General features: G+C 41.5%; 1 long non-coding RNA gene across 2 annotated transcripts; it reads left to right on the plus strand.

The window, feature by feature from the left end:
• Positions 1-8,177: 8,177 nt before the first annotated feature.
• On the plus strand, positions 8,178-14,856 carry LOC122173232 (uncharacterized). 2 transcript variants are annotated; one of them, XR_006173722.2, is made up of 4 exons: positions 8,178-8,371; positions 8,652-10,046; positions 12,152-12,266; positions 14,781-14,856. It is a non-coding gene; the product is annotated as an uncharacterized LOC122173232 (long non-coding RNA). The 2 variants fall into 2 exon arrangements; XR_006173723.2 differs by having other exon boundaries at positions 8,213-8,371; positions 8,652-8,785.
• The last annotated feature ends 1,107 nt before the right edge of the window (positions 14,857-15,963 follow it).

Raw genomic sequence — 15,963 nt, forward strand, 5'->3', positions numbered from 1 at the left:
GCCTTGAGCCCTGTTTTCCCTTCCATCACTAGGGAATAATCCCCACACACCTGCCATGGTGCAACCTTTCCCCACCCTGCACATTAGTTAGGGGAGTTCACCAGCCAGGTTAGACCCACCCAGCTCAAGAACCAAAGTGGACTCATTCCCCAAACAGCACTGTCTACCTGACAATCCACCCCCCAGCCAGAGCCTGGAGGGCAAAATTATGAAATTGATGGGTTATGAATAGGTTGAGTGTGAATTGATGTTTTCTGGGGAGTGGGAATTACTATGGAATTGATGCATTTTTACAGAAGTAGGAGTGTTGAGTTGATGGATATTTGGGAGTAGGGGAAAGGTATTTCACATAGGGGCTGTCACATATATCACCAATTGACGCAGAACTTTATATATATATTTCTTTTTAGGGAGTCCTTTGTTAAAAACTTGTGGTAGTACATCACTGATCTATAGCTATGTCTTCACTATTATGGTTACTAGCTGTGGCCTTTGCCAGGAGAAGGGGGATTTCTTCTTGCCTGATCATTTTTCTTCTATAAAAAAACCATACGGGTTCCTGTGGTGGGGCATAAATTCCACATTGGTACTGAGTTACCAGGAGCCTCAGAGGACAATTAACCCACCTCCTGGCACCTGGAGGGGTATTAAGCAGGTCAGTGAGCAGGTCATTCTGGAAAGGAGTCAGGTTTCCTTAAAAGAACTGAAACAGCTCACTTAGGGAGAGAGGAGACTGGGAGTTCCTGACTGTTAAGAGTGGCATGATAGAAAAGGGTAGTTCACTTCTGTGGTGGGTCTCAAAATAGGAGATGTCATCATTCAGCTGAGGAGCAGAGTATTAGGGAAGACTTGTGAAGAACTAAAGTTCAAGGCTGGGATAGATGGATGTGGTTTAAGTTGGTACTTTTCATTTGGGATTTCTTGGAGAACTCCAGTGGGGAATCCAGTGAGCCACTGCCCTGAAGGAAGGAGGGACCTTGAGATATCAGGGAGCCTGAGAGAAACTCAGGTATACAGTGAGCCCAGGAAGAGGCTGGAGGGAAAAGGTAGAAAAATGCCCTGGAAGGAAGCAGGGGGCCTGAATAGACAGACCTTGCCTGCTTCTTACAGGGTCCCTGGGTGCTGGACCTGGAGAAGAGAGTCTGAGTTCCCTTACTGGCCACTGGAAAAGGTAGTGTGAAGATCCCAGAGACCAGTCATGGAAGGGCTATTGTGTTGAGACTTGGGCCAAAGACTCCGACTGAGGCTACAGAACTATTGTTTGTTGGACTTTGTTGCCTCAGAAAGGTCAGACTTTAAAGTGAGGTGTCTGGAGGGCTGAGACATGAGAAGAGGCAGACCACAGCAGGCCTGAAGCAGCTGTCAACAAAGGTGGTAGATGAGGAGAGCCCGCTATGCCACGCACAGCCATGGAGGGGTGTGCCAGTGGTGAGTCCACTCTTCTACTATGCCAATTTGCCCTTCCTTATGTATGGGAAGATTTTATTATAAATACTGTAATTTGCAGCTCGGTAAATTGTATTTCTAACAATTCAGTATATTCAGAGGTCTTCTATAGCACAGAGTTAGCGGTAACATAAAAGCCTAATAGTTTAATATACAGCTGTTTAGAGGTTTGAAATTGTGGTTCTCCAGAATTCATGGACATTGTGATCCATCCAGTAGCCACCTAGTTGGCTGACAGTTTTGTGTATTTCTCCATCTGGCAAGGAAGGAGACACTCCAGTATTAGAATTAATGGTTGTGTCCTGTTTTACAGGAGAGAAATTAGTACTTAAGAAAAAACTCCCAATTCACTGTTGTTGAAATGGCATCTGCTTCTTCTCCAAAGACTATTTCATTGACCAGAAAGTTTTACCTACAATGCCAATAATGGTAATTGGTGTTATCTTGTCATTAACAGTCTTGTCATTGTTGTGGATTGGTATATATTTGTATTTTTCACATGATGTACATGATTTGTTTTTCTTGAACTGCAGTAATGACTAACACTCCAATCTATTGTATGTCCTGGCATACAATACAAGGGGAAATTCTACCTTACCAATTAATTGCTTAGTAATCTTTCTCTCTCCCTTTCAGTAGCTAATGGATTACCACTCATTATCAAAATGAAAAGAATGCTTTATAATTTACTATTGTACAGTACCAGAAAGCCAGAGGTGGAAGACAGGGATAGATCACTCCATAATTGCCCTGTTCTGTATACTCCCTCTGAAGCTGTGGTACAGGTCACTGTCTGAGACAGAATACTAGGCAAGATTGACCATGGTCTGACCCAGTAGGGCAGCTCTTAATCATTTTCTTATGAGGAGACTAGATCCTTAAACTATCACTTGCTTAAAAGACATCAGTGAAAGATCATGATCTAGGCTATTTGGCAACTTACCAGTAATGAATGATTCAGGTTTCTTTACTGTTCCAAAGTAACTAGGTTTGCAAATTCAGTATTAATATCTGTAAAAAGATCATTTAATCCGAAATCCAATTTGCTTTAGCTAGTTTTAAACAGTATCTGAAGTGGCTAATTCATTTTTCTATATCTTATTGATATAGACAGGAAAGTATAAATAAATAAGGCTTTTAAATTCTTGTATCTGGTGTGGGAACTGTGGACTAATGGATGATTTTACTTCTGCTTTATAAGGAAACAATATTGTTTGGGATTCTTATTTACTCATATTTTATCAGTTCTTCAAGACCTTATTCAATTATTCCAAACTCAGTAAGCAGCCACCTTGGGACATAAATATCTAAGACAGGATTTACAGTAGGGTAAATAATTAAAGGACTGATTTAATATCAGAAATCTTATTGTGGTTGAAACTATTTTAAAGCAACTGTAAGAATTTTCAATTCATATTTTTTTAAAAAGAGGCTTGTGATACACTCTTTTAAAAAAAGAAGAATCTACAATCTTTTTATCTGTGTTATTTAAAATAACCCTGATCTTGGTTTGAACTCTACTCCAAGGGACTTGCTGAACATAACCTCGGTTAGCATTAATGGTTGATTCTACTGTAAATCCTTCATTAAAATAATGAGGAAAAAAATCATCCTTAATAGGGTGTATGGTAAATGTCTATAAAAGATTATAGTCTAGGGTAAGGCTGAGCAATCTGTTATGACAAATTTAGTTGAACTTGTTAACTTTTAAAAAAATCTTCATCTGAAAATGCTGCTCTTGAGATTAAAATATCCTGAAATTACCTATTTAAAAGACAGATTATACAGTTAAAGTACTCAGCTGTACTGGATACAGTGCAAAGCCTCCCTTATCTCAGGATCTCTCTTGAGGTTTCAAGGGTTACCTTCACAACTTTAAGAACTCAGAAAAAATTAAAGAATGCTTTCATCCTGTAGAATCTGCCTCTCTGGCCCCTAGCACTAGTGTCTGAGTGCTTTAACAATAAAAATCTGAATATTGGGTGCCATGGAAAAAAATAAAATAGCCAGGCCCAGTGTGCAAACTGAAAGTTTGACACCCTCATCTGAAGATTTCTAATGTGACTCTCAGCGTAACATCTAACTGCCTTGTGCACAAATTGAGGAACACTGATTCTGCCAAAATTCTACTCCCTTTTATTAAGGGTAGCAGATGTCTGAATAAATCCCAGAAGATGGTCATCCAAGCAATCAAGTTATGCAAGTTACTATGCTAATTTGGTCCTAATTTGTAGTCCTGGAGCAACATTTTGAACATGAAGCACTTGTATTTTCCCTGACTATGGCACCAACAATTTTTACTTCAGCTCTACAAAACTATTTGCTCACACACCCCAGCCAAGTAATTATATTAATTGTTAATGAGTGAAATAACTTAGCTTTTCATTATCAGTCATAACAAAGGAGATGTGCATAGATTGTGTGCATGGTTTGGTAAATTTTCATGACAATATTGCAAAGTATTCTTATTTTTTTCAGTTATTAGTATTTTAGAGCACCCAAAAAGTGGGGGCTCTGTATAGAACAAATGGAAAGTCATGGACCCTGCCTCAAAGAGCTAATGATCTAATTTTAAAAATTGACTCTGCAAGTGACGTTAACACTTAGTATGTCTACACTGCAGTTGCTGGTGTGATTGCATAGTCAGCTAGTCATATACCCACACTAGCTTTAATCAAGCTATCATAATTAAAAGTAGCAGTGAAGACATGGCAACAGGCTGTACAAGCCTGTCCAAGACCCTGGGTATGTACTTGTATTGTAAGCCTTCGATGAAGCCGGCACCACTGTGTTTTCACTACTATTTTTACTGTGCTTGCTAGATTAAAGCCTGTGGTGTGCCTAACTAAAGTTGTAATCACACCTCCAATTGCAGTGTAGACATTAGGGAAGGAGTTGGGATGAGGACAGATAAGAGTTCCATGAATGAAATCAAATAATTACTCAGGTTAGGGATGGCTCATATTTTGAAGGAGGCGCTAATTTTTCCCAGAGACTTCATCAGCATCTGTATGGATCAGGATCGCAGGATACAAAGAGCCTCTTCACCTGTGCAATAGTGACTTGTCCCACACACTCTTTGTCCAGAGATAACATCCCTCCACCACTGCTCAGTTTAATTTAATGTAACCATTATAGCTTTTTTATTTAACAAATTTGAATTAGAAAAAATGACTGATCATTAATACATGATGAGAGGACAGTTTAATTACCCCAAGGAAACAGTTTTCTGACACTTGTAGTTTTTGTAAAGAATTGAGTCAAAAACTCATGAGTCAGAGACTTACGTAAATGATTATTACTTAGTTAAGGAAGAGACAGTCAAACTAAAGATTTTGTAAGTGAATGAAAATCTCGGGCCTAACTCTCTTCTCATTTAACATCAGTAAATTCCATTGCTTGGTGGAGTTATTTCAGGTACAGAACTTATCAGAAGGTCCCTCATGCTATAGATGAGATGAGGTGTAGATGATCTTTCAGAAATCTGGTTAAATTGCAATTTATTTTACTGATATTTTCAAGAGCCCAGAAAGAAAATTTAAAAGTCTGAGACAAGAGATTTTAGCAATGCTATCTTTTCACACTGGTTGCTGAAATGGGTAAAACAAACATATTTAAGGGCTCCCTTGCTGCTTCTCTTTCTGGAATTATATAAAATGTTAGGTGGATAATACCAAACAGTGCAAACTTTTGAAGCTTTACCCATCTGCCACAATTAGGACATTGGATTATATATTTGCATGCACTTTATGTGTAGTTCAGGGATATACCATAAAAGACAGAAATTTGGCCAGGTGTTACTACAGAATCTTTTTGCAAGAGGGATTTCAATGAGTGATACTTATGGCTTAAAAATATATTGATATATTAGCTAATAGAAGCAGAAGAAAATGCCTGCATGGTATGAATACTATCTGATTCCAAATTCTTATGTAGTTTTAAACTAAGATACAGTTATAAGCATTTTCACATATATTGTATATTTTTGTGCAGAATACTCCCATTTCACATTTTCTCCCAAGTAACTATATAAAATAAAATTGACATCCTAAGCTGCAAGCAGTGAATTGACTCCAGTATAAACTTGAGGATTGTGTTTGACATTTCTAATTCTTACCTCAAAATGAGAAGGAAAATCTGTTTAAGCAAATTTATACCATAGCATGAGAATCACTTTAGGCAATAATTCAAGCAAGCAGTATAAAGAAGTACATGTTAGTCAGGTATATCACTGTAAATGTTTTTGACACTTCTTGTTTACTCATTCATTAGTTTCCAATAATGCTGGAAAGGATAGCAAGGGCCACTAAAAAATACTCAAACACTTCACCGCTAAACTAATGATCCTGTTTCATTCAAAGTGCCCTGATGGTTTTTAACAGGAAAGAAAGGTAGCATTTCTGGGGTTTTGGTGAGCTCTGTGACAAGACCAAATACAAATGCCGCATCCAACATTCATCACCACCATTAACTTGTTCTGTTACTTTTGCAGCTGATTTCATATAGCTCATGCAGTGAATTTGATAATACCTGTTTAACATGTAAACATTCACCTATACACTGATTGGCAATTGTAGAACTAGGGAGAAACACTGAGAATGCATGATCAGCTTAAATTGAACCATCCAAGAGTCCACCCTATCTGCTTCAATTTTTCATGATGGTTCACCTTTATACAAGCTGCCATTGTGTTTGCCCACCCCCCCCAACATAATTAAGGGACATATCCTGCACTCCTTACTCAAGCTAATTTAGAGCTTGTCTACATTACCCACTGAATTGACAGGCAGCAATCGATCCAGCGGGGGTCGATTTATCGCGTCTAGTCTAGATACGCTAAATCGACTGCCGAATGCTCTCCCGTCGACTCCGGTACTCCACCAGGGCAAGAGGTGCAGGCAGAGTTGACGGGAGCGTCAGCCATCGACTTACCACACTGAAGACACTGCAGTAAGTAGATCTAAGTACGTCGACTTCAGCTACGTTATTCACGTAGTTGAAGTTGCGTAACTTGGATCGTTCCCCTCCCCCCCCCAGTATAGACCAGGCCTTAATGAGTGTTTTGCTTTGTAGGTAATGCAGGATTCAGGAGGAAGATGGATATTGAGGGTCTCACAGGAGTAAATATGAGAGAAACCAAGAGAAGAGAATCTGCAAGAACTCCACTAGAGATTTGAACTCGTGAACAAGCTCCTATAATTGCTTTCACCTCTTTATTTTGCTTCTGAGTTTACTTTGCTTCTTCACCTTCTGTTGATCTGGTTGCATTGACTGTTGACAATTGGAAGGAACAAAGAGGCAATAAGGAGAGCTACAACCCTTCTCAGCTATGTGTCTAAACTGTAACCTTTATTCTCAGCTACTTATGAAATTGTTGCCAAAACCTGTTGCCTTTTGAAGGACCATTTTGTAAAAAACAACATTTGGAAACAAATCTGTGGCTACCAAATCACTGACGCTGCCCTTAGGCTCAGTGACAAAAAAAACCTGAAACAATTGGAAGCACTTTAGTGAAGATTAGAACTTAGAAAGGCTTCGTTAATCATTTTGCAACTAATGAATAGCACATCGTTATTTTCAAGATGTACAGATGATATTCTAATCTGTTACAAAACTCTGATAAATAGGAGTACATGCCCATTATTATTTTATGTTCCTTCTCGCATCTTACATTTTTTACTTTATTAGCAGTTTGAATTTTTCCATGAATTCATTAATTTTTGCTGCTTTTATATGCACCAATTTGTTAATATATTTCTGGTAAAGTGGAGCTTAGAACTGAATGCAACATTTCAGCTCTGGGAGCACTTGCACTGCACTGTATTTAGTGATTGTTGCCTTTCTTGTCCACATCATGATGCTTTACACATGCAGCCCAAAATTGTGCAAACAGCCCTATTACATTGCATACTCTGATTTGCTGTCCACTATCACCAATAGGTCTCTTTTTGCATTACAGTTTCCCTGGGTTCTCCCTCCCATTGATTGTGTGAGATTGTCCCCACTCCCTGATGTATTTGTGAAGAAGGTTGGAGATGTCTGCATTTTTATGAATATTTTGTTGCTATTTGGTTATTATCCTACTGTCTGCTACATGGGTGAAAGGAGTTAACTTGGTCCTGAGGGGTTGCAGTAAGGTAGAGAATGGTTACAGATAGCCCAATCACTGATGCTTAACCAAAGAGTACAAGTGTCAAGAGCTGTTGTTGTTTTGTCCAAGAAGGGCACAACCACATTCAGCATAGGATGGATTCAGGGCCCTAGTTGGGCAGTGAAGACTACTGCCCCAAAACTATTGACTTGCTAATAACTCTTCTCCACTGTAACAAACACAGAGGACTGGTGAATGGAAAAACCTGTGAGGAAGGATGGGAAGAGACAAAGTTGTTAAAATCTGCTGTTAAAAGGGAGGGTCTCTCTAGCAAGGAGAAAGAAAACAAGACTGGGCAGGAGGAGAAGATGGTGCAGAAAGATCCTGGAGGACGCTGACTAAGACCCTAAAAGCTCTCAGGAGAAAAGTGAAAGCAAGGTCTTGTGTGCAGCTGTTGGTTGTTTTTTTCCATAGATCTGTGTATCTCTTGTGCTTTGTCTGAGGTGAGTGTGTCTGGTTTAAGAATTCCTTTGCAAAGTCTGTGTGTCCCTTGCTTTAACTGTCGCATAGCTCTCAGAGTTAATGGCAAACGAGGGCTCCTCTGAGGATAGAGCTCTTCAGGGGGCATGCATGCATGACTGGGAAGTAGTGATGTGTAGGGCAGCTGGGCTCCACATACCAAGAAGAGGTACCAGCACAGGAGTGGAAAATGCCTGAAAGACCAAATATAGAGTCCGTGTCTGGAACTGCTCAGACCCAGTAAGCTTAAAAAGGCTGGGTCCCATGTAGCATCCTGGTAACCATCGAAATAGGGAAGCTCAGCCAGGGATGTATGTGAGTATGTTTGAGATTATTTTCTTCCCATATGGATTAAGTTTAGTTTGCTCAATGACTGAATATCTTTGTGTTCTATGGCTCCAATCACTGTGTCCCCGTTGGTATAGCTGTGTACTTATTTGTGTTTAACTCCTCCCAAGATATTATCATCGGAGTCACTAATACGCTCTTTACTCCCACTAAATAAGGCCAGCCCTAGCAGCCTCTTCAAACCACAAGATAGCTGCCCAGTCAATTCATTGCCATTTGTCACTACCCTTTATTTATGCTCCTTTAGACAATTTTCAGTCCACATGGAGTATTGCATGTATCAGGCAGCGGAAGCCTTCAGAGTACATGCAGTTTGAATGGAGCAGTCAGCCTAAGGCCTGGAGGAGAGTGAGCCAGACCCCTGGGATGGGATCATCAAAGGTAGAGTGCCAGTTGTATGTATATATTCAAGTTCCATCTTCAGCACCTGTTTAAATCTTTGATAAGCACCAATGAGCAGATCTTTATATCAACTCTGATATTTATTTATCATCTGTCCCAAAGGAAACAATTACTACTGTAAGTGGGAACAACTGAAAGTAAAATAGTTAAAACTTTGGGAAAAGTGCAATAGCTCAGAAAAATAAGACTCTTGTAGCTTTGCCCTGTGTAGAGGACACTTTCTTAGTTGAAACTGGGCCTCAAAGCAGATTTTGTAAAAGCAGGTTTTATAAAACCTGAGGTGGGTTGAAGTTACAGTGGAAACAGCTGTTTTTAAACCGTCATTCTCCTGAAGTGTTTCCAACTGAAACATTGCAGCACAGAGAGCCTGCAAGTAAAGCAGAGTGAGTTCATTGATTTCCTTAGATCAGTCTGAGAGGCAAACAAACATAATAAATAATGAGCAGTAAAATCAATTTTTATTTTTCCTATTCTTAGTATATGGGAGGGTTTTGTTAGTGCCATAGGTAAAGAATGTGTTTGTTTCTAATCGGTGACTGTGTTGACACTGCAACTAACGTTATTACTTTTCACAGTTTACAACACTTTAAGGCTATGTAATTTTTATAGGACATGGTTTCCCATTAATGGAGTTTGAACAGGGAATGGAGCATTTTTATTTACAATTCTTAAATGATGGTTAATAACACAAGTGTTGTGCTGCTGTGTCGGGTTTTTTTTTTAAAGCTACATGCTCTTTTTCTGTCAAATTCCATCACCTCTGGTTAAAAAGGCAGCATCAGAACCATCTGTGATGGGGTATTCATCCCACACAAACCCTGAAAGGATTAAAGAAGCTCAGAAAGGGCCAGTTAGTGTGCTTGGCCCCACATTAGGGAATAGGCTGAAGGCACAACCTCTGACTGGAAGATGAAGCTCACTTGAACAGGTATGGGCTGGGCTAGTGTAAAGCCAGGAAGCTGGCAACGGAAATGGTGGCAGTGAGGAAATACACCTTCTATGTATTAGAGAGGGAAGGAGGTAACCTAGGAAAAGAGTAGGACCCTAGGAGCCTGGCCTGAGGAAAGGGCATACACCGAAGGGGAAACCACATAGTAACCTGACCAGAAGGCCAAGTCACGAAGAGGAAGCTGCACCTCCTGGAGTGAAAAAGAGAACAGATGTCGAGACCACACGGGAAGGCATTGGTCCTGGAAGAGAGCTAATCCCCCTGAGCAGCCAGGAGGAGGCACCACTTGTGGTGAGTGAGAACCCCATAACATAACCATCTTAATTTTCACTTCTAAGAACTATTTTTAAAAGGAATTATTTGCCTTGGTAAATGGAAGAGCTCTACTATTATCCTAAAGACAAGAGTAAGCCACAAACTTCATAACTAGATTTTTAACACCTAGAAATTGAGCGGTGTTCAGGTGTGGTTCAGCCCATTGTAAGAACAAGAGGTATTTGTATGCAAGATCAACTTTCCCACACCCAAGGTTTGGGGTTGTTCAGATCCAAGATTTAGAGTCTAGTCCTTTTCTAGCATATACAATATATGTATGTTGAATTACAAATTGTAATTATGTGAAGAATTACAAAATGTATTGAAATGTCTGAGAGTCATTCCAAGTAGAATGTTTACAGAGTAAGCCAAATTTCTTTTAGTGATGAGAGAACTTCAAGAGACTGAAAGATTCTTTGTGGTTCAGAAAAAATCACTGCAATTGCAGTTTAATGAAATAGCTGTAATCTGATATGCAAGAATATAAAAATGGCATTTTTTAAAACACAGATCTGAGCTCTTCATTGTGCATAGTGAGAATCCTTTATGTAGTAACAAAAATGGTATTTGGGGTGTTTTGTTTCTAATTGACCTCTCTGCCGATTAGCACTGCAGAGTCACCACAAGTATGGGACAGTATACTGAATTCTGTCCTTTCTTGCACACTGTAGTAGGTTATATATCTCCGGCGCCCTGTTGAGGAAAGGCCAGGCATCGCTCTTGTCTCAGAGTCTGGAGGTTTGTGCTGTTCAGGTTGTCTGCTCCCCTTGTAGTGGGAGGGGTAAAGCAGTCCAAATGAAAAAAGTAAGGATGCTTCCGCAACCCACAAAAGCCCCTTGGGAAACCAAGGAGAAAATAAAAAGAGAAAAGAAATGGACCCTCTCCTTTCATGAGGCACGTGGGCAGCCAACACTCTCAAGAGGTTTCCCCAGTCAGAAATTCCAGCTTTCTGGAGCTGGGGAGCTCTGAGTTCCAACCTTGCTCCTTCAAAGTGGCATTCCACACTCAGCAGGGATCTGCTATTTAAAGACCTGTTCATCTCCAGGCTTGACAAGCCTCGCCGGTGTGCTGGGTTGTGGCTGATTGTGCCCAGAGGAGGCCTTTGATCCCTTCCTGGCTGATGTGGGGGTTCACCACATGCACCTACAAAATTGTGACCTTCAGTTCCAGTTCTACAATTTACAAGATGCACAGAGCTCCACTGCCTTCATTGTGGTTCGGTGTAGTCTGAGGGACCATCTGCACATTTCAGACTGCAAACTTTCAGAGCTTAAATTTATTTTAAAGTCAATCAATTAAAGCTTTGCCATCTCTATGAAAACAAAGAGGTGTCATAGGTGCAACCAAAGGCAGAATCTTCTCTACTGGTAGTGATGTGAAGAAAAGACATTAACTTTGTGTTCAGATCCCAGGGGGAGTTTGCAAGACTGGCAGCCTATTTTTAAAAAATCTCTTATATATAAACTGAGCAAGAATGGAGGAACCACTCTTTAAGGGCTGGTCTACACACAAACTTCCACTGAAACAACTAACTCAGATTTAATTCAGATCATTGGCTATTCTGGTGCAAGTCTGAATGAGGACACTTACTTTGAAATAAGCCTTCTACTTCAATTTTGCTTATGTATCCCCCAGTTTTGCTTATGTAACCCATATCCTCAAGAAGGGAGGAATAAGGAGTCCTACCACCCTGGAAGATCAGATTGGCCTCAGGAGGAGAAACATTTGGTTGGCCTGTTTGTCAGATGGACTCCTGGGTTTGCCCCCACAGAGGGAGTTGGCAGGCAGTCTCTTATTCAGTTCCCCCAGGCTCTGTGTCTCTGTCTGTGGGAACTACTAAGAACTACTCTTCTCACACTCTCAAGCAGGGGGAAGCTACACTAAACCAGCAGGGGTGCTGAAACAATTTGTATAGTGGGGGTGCTCTGAGCCATTGAAACAACTAAACCCCGTATATGATGGAAACCACTTCAAGCCAGGCGGTGCAGCAGCACCCCTAGCAATCCTAGTTCCAGCACCTATGTAAACCAATAAAAATTTCTTTATGTTGGTAAAAACTTGAGATAACATTTTCTTTTCAGATATCCTATACTAGTTTCTAGTTTGGGAATACACAGGAAAAGTTACTCTTGCAGTTATCTTGATAGTATTTCTGCTCGTTGCCAAAAGCAGAAGCAGAGAAGCATGCAAAGTGAGGTAAGGAATTATTAACAGACATTTTCCAAGTTTGATTTCCATTTGGGCTGAGGGGCCTTGTTTATCTGAATCAGTTCTCATCCATAGTACTCATCTAGTTGTTTGAGAAAACCTTCAGGAGCTAAGGTTTTAAGCACCTAACTGTCATTTGTGCCCTTGAAAATCTCCTTATTTTCCACAGAGGATTTGTCATGTTGTATCAGGTTAAGGTTTGTCCCTGATAAAGACCCTGATTTAGCAAGTCCCTTTAATGGGACCACTCATTTTCTTAAATTTAGGCCTGTGCATACTATCTTGCAGAATCAGGGCCACTCTGTCTCGAGAAGGGGCCAATATCTCACAATTCAGAAAGTTAAAAAATGTAAAAAGGGAAAGAAAAAAAATTCACATCTAATAATACCTAGCTCTCCATTAGTAAGTCTCAGATTGCTTTACAAAGGAGGTGAACTTCATTGTCCCCATTTTACAGACAGTGACTTGCCAGAAGTCAACCAGCAGGCCAGTGGCAGAGCCAGGAATTGAACACAGGTCTCTCAAGACCCAATCCAATATTCTGTCCACTAAGCCCCACTGTATCCTTTATCAGCCATCTTTTATTATTTCCACACACAAAACATTGCCATGTAAGAATGAAGGTAGTTGTAGAGAGGGCTGAACAATCCTGAGGCAGGAACTGAAGAATTAGCACAGCCATACCCTGATTACTTTGTATCAGAATTTCCCTCTTGTGTTCTAGAGGAGAGCCTGATGCAAAACCATCCTTTAACTTCTCTGCTGTTTCATCACTCTTTTCTGTTATCCTGTCCCCCTTGCTGGTGTGGTGGGAGGAAGACATCCATGTTGTTTTGATATGTTTAGAGATAATATTTACCTGGGTTGCTGAGGATACCTATATTTATTGTCTCTCACTTTCTTCAATTTCCGGTTTGAACCTTAGCTGTCACTGTTTGCATTCCAGTCTACTAGTGTCATTCAGAATCTAGCTATACATACCTTATATCTCACAAACACTCAATCTACTATAAAGCAAGACTGTTTCAATACTTTATATTCAAGAAGGCCTTACCCTGAGAATGGCTCAGTGGAGAAAGAGTGTTAAATATTTCATTCAGCAGATCAGATTCCATTAACTGCAGCACCTAGTTGTTTAGACAAATGTCAACAATGAGCTCTGTTGAAACAAATGCTATTCAGTAATGAGCTGGAACCCATTAATGTACAAATCTTTGTAAGAATAAGTAGTAATTATAACGGAAGCATAATCCTCTGATGGGGCAGTTAAAAAGCTTTCCTAATGCCTCACTGGTTCCCATTTCCCACTCAATAAAATTATGATTTCCCAATGACCCTAGTGCTTGATTAGGCAGGAGCAGTTTCCACACTTTAAAAAAAACCATTAATCTACTTTTTTGTTGCATATTTCTATTTGCCTTTAAGGGAGTTTATTTAAAAATAATGCCATTGGGAATAGAAGTTGCCACTCCATTTACGGGAGTACAATGCAGAAGTGATGAGGGGCAAGGAAATTGCTATAATTATGAACCTACATAAGCATTTACTGATTGCCTTTTGCAGCTGCCCAAAGATTGTTTAAAGATAGGGCTGGCCAGAAGACAAGTAGTCCATGTCATGAAAAATGTTGAGGTTTTGAAATTTGTCACCATTCTGATGTGGAACGAGACAGACAATGAGCACGCCCCAGAATAGCCAGTAGTCCAGTGGCTAGAGCACATACCTGGATGGTGGAAGACCCAGATTCGAATCCCTTTACTGCCAGAGTCAAAGCAGGTAGTTGAACCAGGGACTCCCGTCTCCCAGCTGTGTGGTCTGACCACCCCATTATTGGCTATTCAGCGGAAAGGTTCTCCCTGGTTTGACTAGAAATTCCCCCATGGACCCAAGAAATGTTCCCAACAAAAGTTTTCTCACAGCCTAAGTAAGAGTTCTTACCACTGGGTTCTATAGTCAGTCTCTATGGTATAATTAATATTTAATTATTTATGCAAAGTGGAAAGAATCCAATGGGTGTAGGGATGGGAAAAGGAAAGAGGAAGAGAGAGAGAGACCAGAGCCACATTGTTAGGGCACTTATCTGGGATTTGGGAGACCCAGGATTAAGTCCCTGCTCTGAATAAGGCAGAGCCTCCCCCGATTGTTTTTGACAAAATTTTGTCTGGATGGGTTCTCAGGTCAGGATTGGAATTTCTAATCAAAACCATAGAAAGACCTGCCTCAAAATAGCTAATAGTCTGGCGGTTAGGGGACTCACCTGGGATATAGGAGACCCTCATTCAAGTTCTGGGTCTGAATCAGGCAGAACAGGGATTTGAATCTTTGTCTCCTACAACCCAGGAGTGTGCTCTAATCACTTGGGCTATAGGCGTTTTTGGAGTGGTCTCACCCTGCACCAGAAATTCCATCCTGGACCTGAGAAAAGTTTCTTAACACATTTCATTAAAATCAACCTTTTCCTGCAAAAAGCTTCAATTTTGATCATTCTGCATTTTTCAACAGGAAGAACTTTCATCAAAAAGTTTCCAACCAGATCTGTTTAACAACCTAACAGACACTAGGGGTGCAAAGTCTGAAGGTAATTTCCAAAGGGGACAAAGCTGTTTTCTACCACATGTTATGTAGCATTCTGTAGACGTCCGGGTGGGGGCTCGTCCCTTGCAGGGGCGAGTGGGAGCCAGGCCGCCTCACTCCACGGGGCTGGGGAACAGATCAGTCTCGCAGGTCCAAGCCCTAAGTCGGGGCGGGGTCGCGAGCAATCAGTAGTCCCAGGCTTAGGCCCTCAGGCAGGAGCTGAGCAAACAAATAGAGAGTTCAGGGGCTCAGGCCCTCAGGCAGGGGGAGGAGGAGAGACTGCCACCCGGTGTGGGGTGGCAGGGGGGAACACAGGCCCACCCACTCCACTGTGTTCCAACCCGGGGCCCTGTCAGCAGCAATCTGTCTGCTGCTGGGTCAGTGGGGATCCGGACCGCAACACACTGACATAGGTTTGGGGTCTGCTATCCCCAGGCCACTTCCCATCTCCTCCTCCATGGGTACCTGCACGTCCTTAGCCTCGTCCACTGTGTCCCAGATCATGGGTTCCTCAGGGCAGCGAGCGCTGGGTAGATTGGGCGGTTCCTCCGAACCCTCGGTGAGGGGAAGTTCAGTCCGCTCCTCAGGATACCGGGCTCGGGGCAGGCGCGGCCAGTTCTCCTCAGGATACCGGGCCCAGGGCAGGCGCAGCCCAGCAGGAGCTTGGGCACCAGCATCTGCCCTTTTCCGCAGTCGGGCCGTAACTGAGCGCTGGGGCCGGGCCTTTATACTTCCTGCCCCGCCCCTTGACTTCCGGGGGGCGGGGACAGGCGGCGGTGACTCCACCCACTCTGGCGGCTGTTCTGGCTCGTCCCTCGCAGGGGCAAGTGGGAGCCAGGCTGCCTCACTACATGTTCAAAGAGCATTTGTGGCACAATTAAAATAGCTAGTAAAGTTTATGCTTCGTAATTACATTTCTTCTTTCAGAACATCACTAGGAGGAAACATTGTAAATAAGGCTTGATTAAACTTGAAGGGGTCAGAAAAACATAGCATGCAAGAGTTAAGGAAAAGATGAAATGCACAAGCAATTCTTTATTACTGCCTTCTTCATGCTCATTTTGAGTTTCTCGAGCCCTCTACAGAATCAGAATGCAAAGCCCCACAACCC

Source organism: Chrysemys picta, chromosome 3, assembly GCF_011386835.1.
Source record: "Chrysemys picta bellii isolate R12L10 chromosome 3, ASM1138683v2, whole genome shotgun sequence".
Taxonomy (NCBI): Eukaryota; Metazoa; Chordata; order Testudines; family Emydidae; genus Chrysemys; species Chrysemys picta.